Here is a 13,656-nt window from a genome sequence, read left to right on the forward strand (position 1 = left end):
GCAAACTGATCTCATTTCTGTTAGGATCGAGGAAACAGGTAGCAGGCCTTGTGCATCCATGATTGCTATCTATGTCTCTTTGATAGGACAGGAAATGGCTCAAAAAAGAAAAGTGGGGTGTTCCAAGGTGTGCCGTGACCAAATACCGAGACCTAACCATCTGCAGTCCTGATTGGAAGACAGATTTCTAAAGTGGGTCAGATTACTTGAAAATTTCCTCCCACACATGCAGCCATCAGGACAGCCAAATTTGACATTGTAGCCAACAAAAGGGAAAATCAAGCTTAGGTGGGTAAGTAGGGGGACAACAGATAATAGATGGAGTAGTCAGCACAAGTCAGGCTATAGGCTCCAAATACAACCTCAGAACCTGTGGACCAATTGAGAGGTGAAATTTTATAAAACTAAAGCTAGTAGAATCAAGTTTTAAAAAATGACAGTAGTCATCTGCACACCTTCATCCAAATCTTTTGCAAATGTGTTTCTCAAAAATCTAAAGAGATTCCCAAACCTGATTAAGAGGCCAAAACCTCTCAAGCATAATCAAGGTTGCCTGCTGATATTCTAATGAAAAGAAAGAGGAAATCAAATTAAATTTATTATCATCTGACTGAGGAAATTATGAGTTAACAGAAGGGTGGTAAGCCACATGGCATCAAGAGAAAACAGAGCCAAAGAACAAGAATTTGGCTGAGTTTATCCAACATGGTCCAAAATAAAGTGATAGTACCCCTGGCACTGATGACAATTTTTTGTTAATATTTTGATGACCCTCTCTCTAGTCTTTTTTGCAAAGCATATTGTAAGGAACTACATACTTTTATCTTTCTGCCTATCACTACAACATAAGCATTTGCCCATATAATTAAAAACCATTCGTAAACACAATCTTGACAGCAGCACAATATTCCTTAATATGGAGATGCCATAATGTACTTAACTATTGCCTTATTTCTTAGTTTTTAAAGAATTTTTCATGATTTTCAAGATTCTGCAAAAATGCAAAACTTTTGCTCTGCTTTGCATTATTTTCTCAGGACGGATTCTGGAAATAGAATTACAGGGCCAAAGGATATTGACATTATAAAGCTCTTGGCACATATTAAATTGCTTTCCTCTGCTCTCTAATCAGTATGATTAGTCTTCAAAACAAATCTTTGATAATTTAGAAGGTGAAATTACACTTTAATTTCCATTTCTTAACGACGCTGAACATTTTTCCATATGTGTGTCATTTGATTTTTCTCTTGTGAATTGTGTGTTCATGCCTTCTGTCCTATTCGTTTTAGGAATTTTTCTTATGAATTTGAATGAGTTCTATTTGGTAAAGAAATTAAGCACCTCTTTGTCATATATATTGCCAATTATTTTTTTACCAGTTTTTCCTTTTGATTACATACGTTGTTTCTTAATGTTTTACATTTGTCCATAATCAAAACATTTTTCTTTCCTTCTCTATTTCTTTTATCACTTCTTAATTTAAAAGCTTTCCTAATCCTCAGATTTAAAATACCCATCTGTTTAATCTAGGTTTTATTATGATTTTATTAATAATACTTAACTAATTAACATGGGATATATTTTGAAATATGGTATGAAATTTGGATCTAAGTCTTTTTTTTCCATTATCTTGTATAGCTAAATAGGAATGTGCAACTAAAATTTACTGAATCAATCTTTCTCATCTTTCTGATGTATGATGCTTCCTTAAAAATATATTTAATTTTTTTATACAACAGTCTATTTGGGAGCTTTCTATTCTTTTCCATCAATCTGTCAATCTATTTTATACCAGTGTTACACTGTTCTAATTATTATAGCATTTTAATAAAATATAAGTAGGGCTACAAACTCTCCATTTTCAAAAGTTTCGCCTATTTTCCCCAGTTTGTTCTTCTAATTAAACTTTGAAATAACTTTTTCACGTTTAAAAAAAATCCAAATGGAATTTTAATTGTAATCTGCTTCATAAGAGTCAGTATTGAAACACCCATATTCCAGGAATAGTATACATTAGAAAATCAATAATTTTCAATGCTCTTCCTGAAACCATCAAATTACCTTGGTTTTGAGTGTTTGCTCAATAAAAACTTTTGATTATTAATTAGTTTTGTAAATGTCTTGATGTTGGTAAAATGGTGCCCTCAAAGGTGGACCTAAATGTTCTTCCTAAGAACATATGTTGCCTATTAAAAAAATACGTAAGCATTCCAGCTAATGCATCAAAATATTGTGTCTTTTTACAAGAAAACGAAGGAGAATTGCAAATATTTTGTCTTTTAACCAGAAAGCTAAAAAGCTGGGAATCAGAACCCAGATCAGTGTTGATCCCACCAATATTCTGACTCTTCATAAGTATTGACTAAAGTGATTAGCTATTCTGTGTCAGTCTCTTGAATAAAAGAACCAAAAAACTGAAAGGAATATTGAAAGTCAACTCATGATTTACAACTATTGTTGAAGCCCTTTGACAACACCCCTCCCAAGTGGTATTCAATTATGCTTAAATAATGTACTTCAATAACAGCAAGCTCACTACATCTTGAGAAAGCCAATTTCACCTTTAGAAAGCTCTGATTTCGAGAAATTCTTGCATAGAATGAAATTAATTTCCCTGTAACTTGCTGGGTACAGAAGTCCTAACCTCTACACTACCTGAAAATCAATCATATATTTAAAGACAGTTATCATATAATCCCTGAATCTTTTATTCTCCAGGCTAACCATATTCAATACTCCACAGACTGTCTCATCAATGAAGAGGCTTCTGATCTTCTCACCATTAGTTTATCTGGCAACCCTAACTAGTTTCTCTAATTTGGATGGGGCAGGGGGATTGTGGGGAGGGGCTTGATTTTCAGTATCTCCCTTAAAATGCAGCACCAGAACTAACCACTAGAACCCAGTTGATTTGGAGAGGCCCTTCTACTTAACCCAAGGAAAACATTTGCTCAGATAAAACAATGTGAAAAAATGTTAAATTGGACTTTTGGTGGTGGTTGTGCTGAAGTTGGTGACAGGAAGTCAGATTTTAAAACAGAGGCTTCAAATGCGCCACATTCTAGAGCTACCAAAACTAAGCGTCTGACACCCAGCCTCTCTCACCCTTCCTTCTCAGAGACTGCAGAGAGGCAAAGAGACACCACAGACACTTTGGGGGACCACAATCAAATGGACTGCGGAAGAGCTAAAAGCTCTGGCAAGAGCTGGATCTCCCTCATTAAGAAATTGTGATTGTGGGGCTCCACATTCCCCTCTGAGGAATCTACAGGGTCCCCGCAGAAAACCACATGTGAACACCTTCCACTTCTACCTGGCAAAACCAATAGAGAGAAGACGGCATCCTTACTAGCCAGAAAAAAAGATATTTTCTCTTTTTTTCTATTCTTCTCCCTTCACCCAATAGCTGAGGGGTTGTAGCATAGAAGGCGGAGACAGAGGAGGTGTCCACGACACAGACCATGCCCCTTTCACCCTCCAATCTGGTGCAGACCATGCCCCATTCCCCCAGCAGGTCTTAGAATCATAGGTGAAGCCTGCACTGGGGGGAGGTGAGAAGGGGAAATTTAGATGGAATTGAGGACAGCTTTTAATTGCAAAACATGACTGGGAATTTATAGAATCTTTCTAAGATACGATCAAGTGATGGGGAAAGAGATTCAATGGAGCATGGATGAAGTCAACAATAGAACAAAATAAAGCTGTTCTGTATTTACATCCACTGAGGGGCAATTTCTCAATAAGCCAGTTATAAAGCTACATCTCCCTGTTTTGCTTTGATGTTTTGAGGTCAGTATAGGAAAATACTCAGACTGTTTAGGACCAGTTCCAAACAGTTGCAAAATATTCATTTTCCCCTATACAATCTTGAAATTAACTAGCTTTCTATTGTGTTCCAAGACATCATTAAACAAGGCCCCAAACACCTCCAGTTTGAAATGGCATCTCTAAAGTTCCTTGAGCCAACTCTGCATAGTTGCTTTGCTGCCAAAAACACTCCCTTTAATCAACATGGAGCAGAGTGGAGAAAACTCTTTTTACATTTCAAAGCAACTTTGGGCTCTCCTAGTAGCAATTGTTTAATGTCAAAAGTTCTGATTGTTTAACTAATCTAAATACTAAATATTCCCCACTCCACCACTGCTGACTTCTATATACCAGGCCATTTTACACCACTGGGCCTTTGCCACAACTGTTCTCTCTGCCTGAAAAGCCTTTGCTCTCTCTCACCTTCTGTGTGGGGCTCCCCTAGTCTACTTTCAAGGCTCCATCAAGTGAGGTCTCTCTGCCCCAGTCTCTCATCTGTTGTTTCCACCCACTGTGGCGTATCTCTCTCTGTGTTTAGACAGTGAGTTCCACAAGAAGAGAAGTTGTATTTTATCTTTTCTTTGTAACTCTGTCATCTAACGGGATCAAAGCACATAATTAGTGCTCAATAATTATTTTTAATAAATGGAGACATCTTCTTATTTCTGGATAAATACACCTAACAAACTTGGGAAGGAAGAACAACTGAGTGAAGTAGCCGTAACAATTACATGAGTTACTAGATCTGGGTGCCGGGGTAGATTCAGGCGGCTTAGGGCTTTGGCCTGCAGAGGGTGCTGAAGAAACAGCCTTGGAACAAGGCAAGGAAAGGAGTTAGACTAGGTAAGATTACCAAGCACAGAAGATAGATAGGACGCAGGAAGAAAAACACCTTCAGGGAAAGGGCGAACAGGGTGGAAAACTCCTTCATCTGCACAAGCTGACAGTAAGGAATACTGGACAGAAGTTTTTCAAAGATTCCGTGGGAACAAATGGCCACAGGCCAGCCTTCCCATACATTCTGGAACTAGATCTATACTGTTCGCATGATTCTAAAAACTACAAATAGATACTTATAATTTAAGATGGACTATGCTCTCATGCCTAATTTAAAGTGGACTCAGATTTAACGCCCGGAGGTGCCTGGTAGAAGCAACAACAATCTTCCCTAGGGGAATGCGTGTTCAAATTCAGCCTCAACAGTATCCCACTGATAGAATTACAACCAATATGAGCTCACAATAAAAAATCACAAAACAGAAGCAGAAGCAAGATACCAGGAGCGAGAATCAGAGGCAAATAAAACAGGATGAGATATACAAATTCATTAGATAGTGGAATGATGATGCAGAGTATAAAATAAATGTGTTTAATATTTAAAAACATAAAACAGAGAATTAGAAGTATGATAAAGGAATAAGCTTCAATACACATCCATATATAGAAGGAATGGCATGTCTTTTATAATGCTCATCATTCCCGTAAAAATGTAATAAATTTAACTAAATTTTATATTGCTTTATAACAAATTAAGTAATATGAAACAGAATATAGATTTATCTTTTTTATAACAACATAAAATTAATTATATGACTATAATAGTTTAATCTTGACGTGATTGTTGTCATCTCTAAGACATGATCTATAACTTATTTTTAATGGATTTTATAAAATTATATGAAATAAAATAAATATATCTCTATATTATATTATTAAATATATCAGATAAATTAATAGCCATTTCTTATTAAGGCTTGATGAAGACTTTTCAAAGATAAAGAAGGGTTTTTTTGGTGTTTTCTCAGAAACTAAGAAATGAATGACTCTAATGACTATATAACATATCCATTTGAAGGGCAGGGCTATTTTGAATTCTTGGCTTTAAACAAAGTTGAAGTTTTAAATTTAAATTTATGATAGATCCCTATGTGATTTTTGGTACAGAAGCCAGAAGTAGTCAAAAGAATTGAGTGATATTACTACAACAAAACTTAGTCTATTCACACCTATCTATGAGAACAAGACTTCTTAAACGTCTATAAAAATGAAAACTAGGTATAAAATTAATGCTGAACTCTCTCTCATTTTGGCAATAAGTCATTCTCATCCAATGGAATCACAAACTAAAAGTAAAAGCTCTATTTTACTTCATTGAGATAAGCAATTCCAATAAAATTTTGCTCTTTTAAACAGTTACTTATCAATATTTATCATATTTTGATCAATTGTATACTAATAATACTTATTACAGGAACTTAATTTACACCTGAAAGCTTTAACACTTAGAGCCTTAAATTACAGAAAATAAAATGAATTTTAAATTTTCAACTTATATATATATTTTTCTAGCAGAGAATTATGATAGGGTGATTGATAAAAACTTTTCAATTAAAATTAGTTTTCATTATGGTAATTTTTTCTAGGTGAAGTGAAATGGAAAGGTGAGCTAAAGGAGATAAATAATGATTGATAGATGATAGAGAGATGATAGATAGAGCAGGATGGATGGATGGATGGATGGATGGATGGACGGATGAGATAGATAGATAGATAGATAGATAGGTAGATAGACAGACATAAAAAGGAAAGACACAATTTCCAAATGTTAAAAGGTCTTGTTCAAGCCAGCCCTGATGATCTAGAAGTTAAAATTCAGCACTCTCACTACTTCAGCGGCCTTGGTTTGCTTTCCAGTTGTGGAACCACACCACCCATCTGTCAGCTGCCATGCTGTGGCGGTGGCTCACATAGATGAATTAGAAGAACTTACAGCTAGGATATACAGCCATGCACTGGGGCTTTGGGGAGAAAAAAAGAGAGAGACAGAGGAAGAGTGGCAACAGATGTTAGCTCAGGGCAAATCCTCCCCTGCAAAAAAAGTCTTCTTCATGTGTTTTTAACTGGACGTGGTGAGTTCTTTTAACTGGACATTGTTATTTAGATCCCACTGAATGCAATTAAAAGAGAAATGTAATCATTTTCTTTCAAGTATCAATATTTATAATATACCAGAAATTATATTCTTTAAATTTTTTTAATTATGACAAAGTTTTTTAGCGTTAATTTTAAAATATGTAACAGACGGTACATAGATTTTCAAAATTCTTTTGGGGTTATCTGAGCAAAAGTCTTTGAAGAGTAGGATACAAGGCTCTAGACTAGTGCTTCTAAATCTATCCCTGGTAAATGGTAAAGGACCATTTCTTAAGTATCCACAATTTTGTGGAATAAGTTTTCCAACCGTACATGACTACTCCACAGTCCTCGCCACACGCAACTTGATATGCATGTTCCACAACACGCAAATTTGTCTATAATCTGTTTTAAAAGATATGTACACTGTGGTGGTTTTTAAAAATATCCACAAACTTTTTGACACTCCTCTCATCAGAAGGTGGAGTCCAACTGCTCTCTCCTTGAGTGTGGGCTGTACTTAGTGACTTGCTTCTAATGAATAGAATGTGGCAGAACTTACCGTGTGTGACTTCTGAGACTAGTCATGAAAAGTGTTGCAACTTCTCTTTTGGATCACTAGCTCTGGAGAAGCCAGCTGCCATGTCATGAGGAGGCTGACGCAGCTCTGTGGAACAGTCCACGTGGAAAGGATCTGAGGTCTTCTGCCAAAAGGCATAGGAGTGAGTCATCTTGGAAGTGGATCTCCTGCCCTGGTCTACCCTTCAGATGACTGCCGCCCCAGCCAACACCTTGACAGCAAACTCAGGAGAAACCAGGCCAGAAACAACAGCTAAGCAGATCCTGATTTCCAGAACTACAGAAATTGTGTGAAATAAGGAACATTTATTGCTGTTTAAAGCCACTAAGTTTGGGGATAATTTGTTTTGCATTAACAGATAAATTAATACAGCCATTAGACCTGCTCTTGGATGTTCTGGCAATGCTCAATCACTACGAAAATTTTTACTCTTACTCTCAATTTCAGCACTTATCTCTTCACGTACTTGTAACAGAGAGTTCATGGATCAGCACAGATCCATGGATCATGCTTTGAGTAGCAGTACCTTGACATCATGTCATTGCCACAAACACAGTTGTCCATTGCTTCCTAGGTTCATCTTCCACTCACATTCCCCAAATGAACAAACTATTACCTTCTTTCTAAACAATTGCCTTTGAGCTGGGCACTTCCCTGATCTAGGAAGTTATGACCAGAGTTACAGAGTCACGTGCCATAAAGCATGGCAAATCTATAGAAAGAGCTTCCTTAAAGGAGGATGGATCACATGGCAAGCTCTTAGATTTTCATGGACTCTATAGCACATTCTCCAAATGCCTCTTAGGTCATACTTCTTTCGTGAAGTCTCCTAGAGTAGCCTAACCTAGATCCAACCAATGGTTGGACACCACAACCTCCCACTCCTACTGCCCTGTGCTTCCGCCAAAAGCTATGCTGCTCTCCATTGTACCAATTACCAATACCAAGCTGTAGATTGTCTGGTATATTATCCTGGACTGTGACCAGCTCTTTTTATCTCTTTACACAATAAGCTCCCCAAGAGACCTTTATTTCTATATCCCCAGTGTTAAGTGTAGTGCCTGGCTAGAATTTATTACAGTGTGTGTTTGAGTTTTTAATACAACTGCAATCATAAATTAACCCTTTTGTTTAAAAAATAAGAATTCATTCTTAAAGGAAAACTTTGAGACAATGCTTTTCTCATATGAATTTTCATACCCACACACGATAAACAAACACCAATTTACATACTTGGCAAGTTTGGATTCTGGAAGCAAAGCATACCAGCTGGAGGCTGTGCAGAGCTGGAGTTAGAATAAGTGCTTTAGGGGCAGACCTGCCTGCTCAAAACCAATCCTGTTACTTAATAGCTTTATGATTCTAGGCAAGATAATTAACTTCTCTCTGCCTTGATTTCTTAAGTGTAAATGAAGCTAGTTACAGAACCCAGCACTGAGAATGAAATCAGTTAATACATATGCCTGGAACACAGTAAGCACTCAATAAATGTTGGCCTTTTTTAGGGGCTCCTTGATCATTTGCATGTCGTAAATGTCTTTACCTTCTCTCTTCTGTTTACATGCATCAATCGCAGAGACCACGATTTCCACTTCCCTGCATCTCCCTGTGGTGCTAAGCTAATGGTCTACTCAAGGCGGAATCTGTGGACCACCTGCCTCAGAATCATCCATGGGTCTTGTTAAAAAACGCTCATTGTTCAATTCTACTCCAGGCCTAAATCAGCACATCTGCGTGTGAGGTCTAGGAAGGTGCATTTTAGACAGACACCACCCAAGGAATTGTGGTCTACTCTAAAGTTTGAGAATATGCTCCACAAGCAGGACTGTAGGTATATTCAGCAAATCCACCAGCCTAGGCAAAGGCCAAGAGTGAGCCCCAAGAGAATTACAAATCAGCCACCGTCATTCTCAGCCAATTTCTCCACTAGGATGTTTCACTGAACAGCAAACCAGTGTCAGAAAGTTAAGATTGCTGTCATGTAATTTTAGCGCAACATGGCAGCTATAACATTGCCCATGAAGAGAAACGAAAACACATAGACAGTGTATTCACGGGTGATTTTGTGCTACACATGGGGAAATACAGGCGTTCTGGTGAAGTGAAATGCCGAGGCGCTTCAACTTTGGTCATGTTGCACATTTACATGGTCATAACTTTAAGATATAATAACGGTCACATGTGCCCCAGTGCAGGTTGCTCTTGTCAGATTCTTGTAGATCGCCACTCCAGCATTACGGGCTTCAGAAAGTGCTATCATGTTGCCGTGCCACATCTGTAAGAAATTGAATACAAATTGCAGCTGAATTTATGTTTCAAGGTAGCAGTTTGCAGCTGCACATCATTTGTTTTGTCTTGTTTAAAATAGCTCTAAATCGCGTGCCAGCTACTGTAGGCTCCAGATCCTATTAATTAGGGGTGGAAAACTAAAACAGCAGCTTGTCCTCTGCAAGCTTGTGCCAGGTTGCTTCCAAAAACCTGCCTTGGTCTCTGCAGTCCCATCGGAAGCTTCCAGGTAATCGGGGTGGTTTTTCTAGGACAGTGTGGTCTCAAGCTGTGGTGCGAGGAAAAATTGCTCAAAAATTACCTGGGGAGCTTATTAAAAATGCAGTTTTCTACACCTCACCCTGGACTCACTGAAGCTGGCTCTGGGAATGGGCCCAGAAATCTACATTTTAAGCATAGTCTTATGTATGATAAAGTTTGAGAACCACTGTTACCTGGATCCTACTCTGAAATCAATCATTTCCCCTGAAACCAAGCAGGATTTACTCAACCAGAAATGTCAGTCCACCCTTCCTAATTTTTCCTGGTAATACTTCTTTATTCAAGGTCAAGTAAACTCTCATTTGCTTTATTGTGCACCCTATCAATTATAGCGAAACTCAGAATCAAAGATTTTACTGGCTTTCACTAGTTAGTGAAGTCCAGATATAAAATATCTCACCATTTTATGAATATGGCCCCGTAGGAGTGAGACTGCATCCTGATTCATTGTGAGAGAGAATGCATCTCTCCTTATAATATAAAAAGCTCCCAGAACAGGCATGATGGGTAAATAAGTGTTACCATGGCATTGTGCTCCTCTGTAACTTCCTCTCATTACAGATTTAGTTGTAAACATCATTCTTGGCTAAGTTCCTCATTTGTATGACTCTTTTGTGATGTACCAAGTGTGAATACATGTGACTGCTCTTTGAGAGCATTTAATGTATTGACATTGATCCTGACACAAGGATAAAGGGACAACCCCCTCGCACCACCAGTTCATCACCAGATGGATGGTAGGCCCTCAATAAATACGTGTGGAATGAAGGACCAGATGAATCCCACTGCTCTGTTCTCTCACCATGTATATTATAAGCCTGCTGAGGATCTTCTCGAAAAAGCCCATGGGCACTACCGCAATCTATAACAGATCCCTGCGGTTGTGATGCCTTCCTAAACTTCTCGTCGTATGTACCTCTGCCCTTTCGCAAGTTGTTCCCCTATCGTCCTCTACCACCTCTCTTTTTTGTGTTCACATTCTGCCCGTTTCCTTTACCCTCTGTTCAAAATGTTTACATCATCCAAGAACTGGCAGCTGTTCTGCTCAGCTGATCGATGTCCTAAAAATGTGTTCTTTTTGCCTCCAGATGATAGCTGAAAGTAAATCTTTGAAACAATTCTGCTGCACTAAAGAGATCCCTTCCTGATCTCGAAACCTGAATCAATAATTGTTTCTTTTGTATTGCGGCCTACTGGTCAACTTTTACTTCATGTTCTTAAGTGAATCAAAGTAGAATTAATATGGAGGTTAAACATTGTGGGAACTGATAGGCTGAGTGACTTACTCATGTTTCAGCAAAACATCCAGTCACAGGAGAAAATTTAGGACCACTTCTGTGTTTCCTGGTCAGCGTCTCATTCATTAAATCCTTGAGAGTGCCATTTGTCAAATGCAGTGACTATCTGTCAAAGAAAGCAGGCAAGTTTTCTCTGTGAATTGATACTTGACTAGGCAGTGGCTCAGGTCAGCCTGAAATAGTCCCTGTTTGCAATTAGGTCCCAGTATAATTATTTGTAGCATCCTCAAAGTCTGCAGTTTGGCCACTGAATTGTATAGTCACCCTGCACATGACCTCAAGTTTTAGATAGCATAAGAATACTACTTTTGTCCATGCTTTTCCCCCTTCTCATCTCATCCTATCCCACCAAGCTGTCCCATTTGAAACAACAGAGGAGCTAAATATTTGCCACTTTCAAACTAGCCCTAAGCCGTGGCCTCTTGTCAGCGAAGCTGGGATGTGGCACAAAGTAGAACAATTTGACTCCCCAGTGAAAAATGATGATGTGACTCAAATCAGAGCCACATTCTTACAGATATTCAGCTATCCCTTTCCTCAGTAGCCTTATAACAATCCATTCAAATGTGCTCTTATAACGAACACACCAATCACTATTTACCTAATTACAGCTAATTCACTCATTAATTCACAAATATTCATACAACACCTACCATGTGCCAGGCACTATTCTAGCCAGTGGGGATGTAGAAGTTAACACAAGATCTCTGCTGTCACAGAAATTACATTCCAGTGAGGGGAGACAGACAATAAACAAGTAAACAGAGAAATAAAGATAGCGGAAACTGCTATGAAGAAAATGAAACGTGGGTAGAGGGTATATTGTTTAGGGTACAGCTCAATTTAAGTAAAAGAGAAATCAGAAATACAGATGTTCAAAGAATACAGAAGTATATATTTTTTGCTCCCAGAGGTGACCTGTCCAAGGCTGGACGGTGGCTCCTTCTGTAAGGGCTTCCCATAAATAAGATTCCTTCCATCTCCCGGTCCATGCTCTAGGGTGCTGTCCTCATGAGCATGGTTGGAGCAGCTCACCAGCATCACGTCTGCATCTCGGCCTGTAGGAAAGGCATAGACAACATCCGGGGCAAGTGGTTCATCATTAAGGAGATGACCCACACATGATTTATTTTCATTCCTCTCACTTCCCATTGACCCAAATTTAATCACTCAGTCACAGCTAATTATAAGGACATTTGGGAAATGCAGTATCTATTTGGGCAGGCAGGTGCCCACCTAAAACTTGGGGAGTTCTATTATTTTAATAATAAAGGCATAAAAGGCACAAGTTGTGGTCTCTGCCATGATTGTCCCTTTGTACCCTGGACTAGACTGGTGGGGGCTTTTATATTCTTTTTTGAGGAAGATTAGTCCTGAGCTAACATTTGCTGCCAATCCTCCTCTTTTTGCTGAAGAAGACTGACCCTGAGCTCACATCCGTGTCCATCTTCCTCTACTTTATATGTAGGATGCCTACCACAGCATGGCTTGCCAAGCAATGACATGTTCACACCTGGGATCCGAACTGGCGAACCCCGGGCTGCTGAAGCGGAATGTGTGCACTTAACCGCTGTGCCACCGGGCCGGCCCCAAGGTGGGGGCTTTTTAGATGAGAGATTTTTTAGATAAAGTAGTCAAGGAAGACATGAGCTGCAAAAGACAAGAAGGAGGCAGCCATGTAACAAACGTGGGAGCTAAAAAATCAACAGCCGTGAGTTAAGATGACAACGGATATATGCATGTTTCAAACTAAAGTTTTAATTCATGTTTAATTTTATTAATTGTTACAATATGTGATTATTTAAGATAAGCTCACTAGTAAAGCACATCTCTCTTTATATACATATATTTTTTAATTGATAAGATTCTCAATTCTATTTACATTCCATACCTGGTTGTTTTTGATACATCTGATATAAAGTCATGGTGAAGAATTTATATAGATGATTGTCTGGTAGAAATGAAATTCTGAAAGTTTGATATCCTCCATTTGTTTTTCCAGTCATCTCGAATTTCCAAACAGCAATTACCATCTTCTCCACACCCTTTGCCATCCCTTCCATGAACTAAGCTCCTGGGCAGCTCCAGGCACAGGCTAAGAGATTATGGAATGGGCAAATCGTGTTCTAAAGTAAGTTGAGAGGAACCTCTAAGTTTTGGACTCACTCATTAGTCAGATGAATTGTATACAAGGCAAGAAGTGTTTTGACATTGATTATGAGGGAAGAAAATGCTTGCTGGAAAGGCATCTCGTCCTTGCCGGATTCTGGGCACTTGCCATGCATTTGATAAACTCAGGTCTAATTAAAACCGTAAGAAACACCACCTGAGGCAGACCTATAATCCATCTGGCCCACTGTTCAAACTCAGAGGGATCCCAAGATTCTAAGTGAGGGGGTCCAGTGCAAGCCTGATTCAGCCACAACTAGGTAGGAACCGTGTCCCAACAGCCCTGACTTTCCTCTACTGAAACGGGGCCTGAGGGTCTGGACATGCTGTCATCTCCAAGTC

At 38.7% G+C, this 13,656-nt stretch overlaps 1 long non-coding RNA gene across 4 annotated transcripts in view; it reads right to left on the bottom strand.

Annotated features, from left to right (window-relative positions):
• Positions 1–6,784: 6,784 nt before the first annotated feature.
• Positions 6,785–13,656, bottom strand: part of LOC103548405 (uncharacterized) — a 74,390-nt gene continuing 67,518 nt past the window's right edge. For all 4 annotated transcript variants that reach the window (XR_011526583.1, XR_011526585.1, XR_544241.2 and 1 more), the window contains 3 exons: positions 12,064–12,203; positions 11,134–11,251; positions 6,785–9,575 (listed from right to left, as the gene is read on the bottom strand). This is a non-coding gene — a long non-coding RNA (uncharacterized lncRNA). The remainder of the gene's footprint in view (positions 9,576–11,133; positions 11,252–12,063; positions 12,204–13,656) is intronic.

This window comes from Equus przewalskii, chromosome 14 (genome assembly GCF_037783145.1).
Source record: "Equus przewalskii isolate Varuska chromosome 14, EquPr2, whole genome shotgun sequence".
NCBI lineage: Eukaryota > Metazoa > Chordata > Mammalia > Perissodactyla > Equidae > Equus > Equus przewalskii.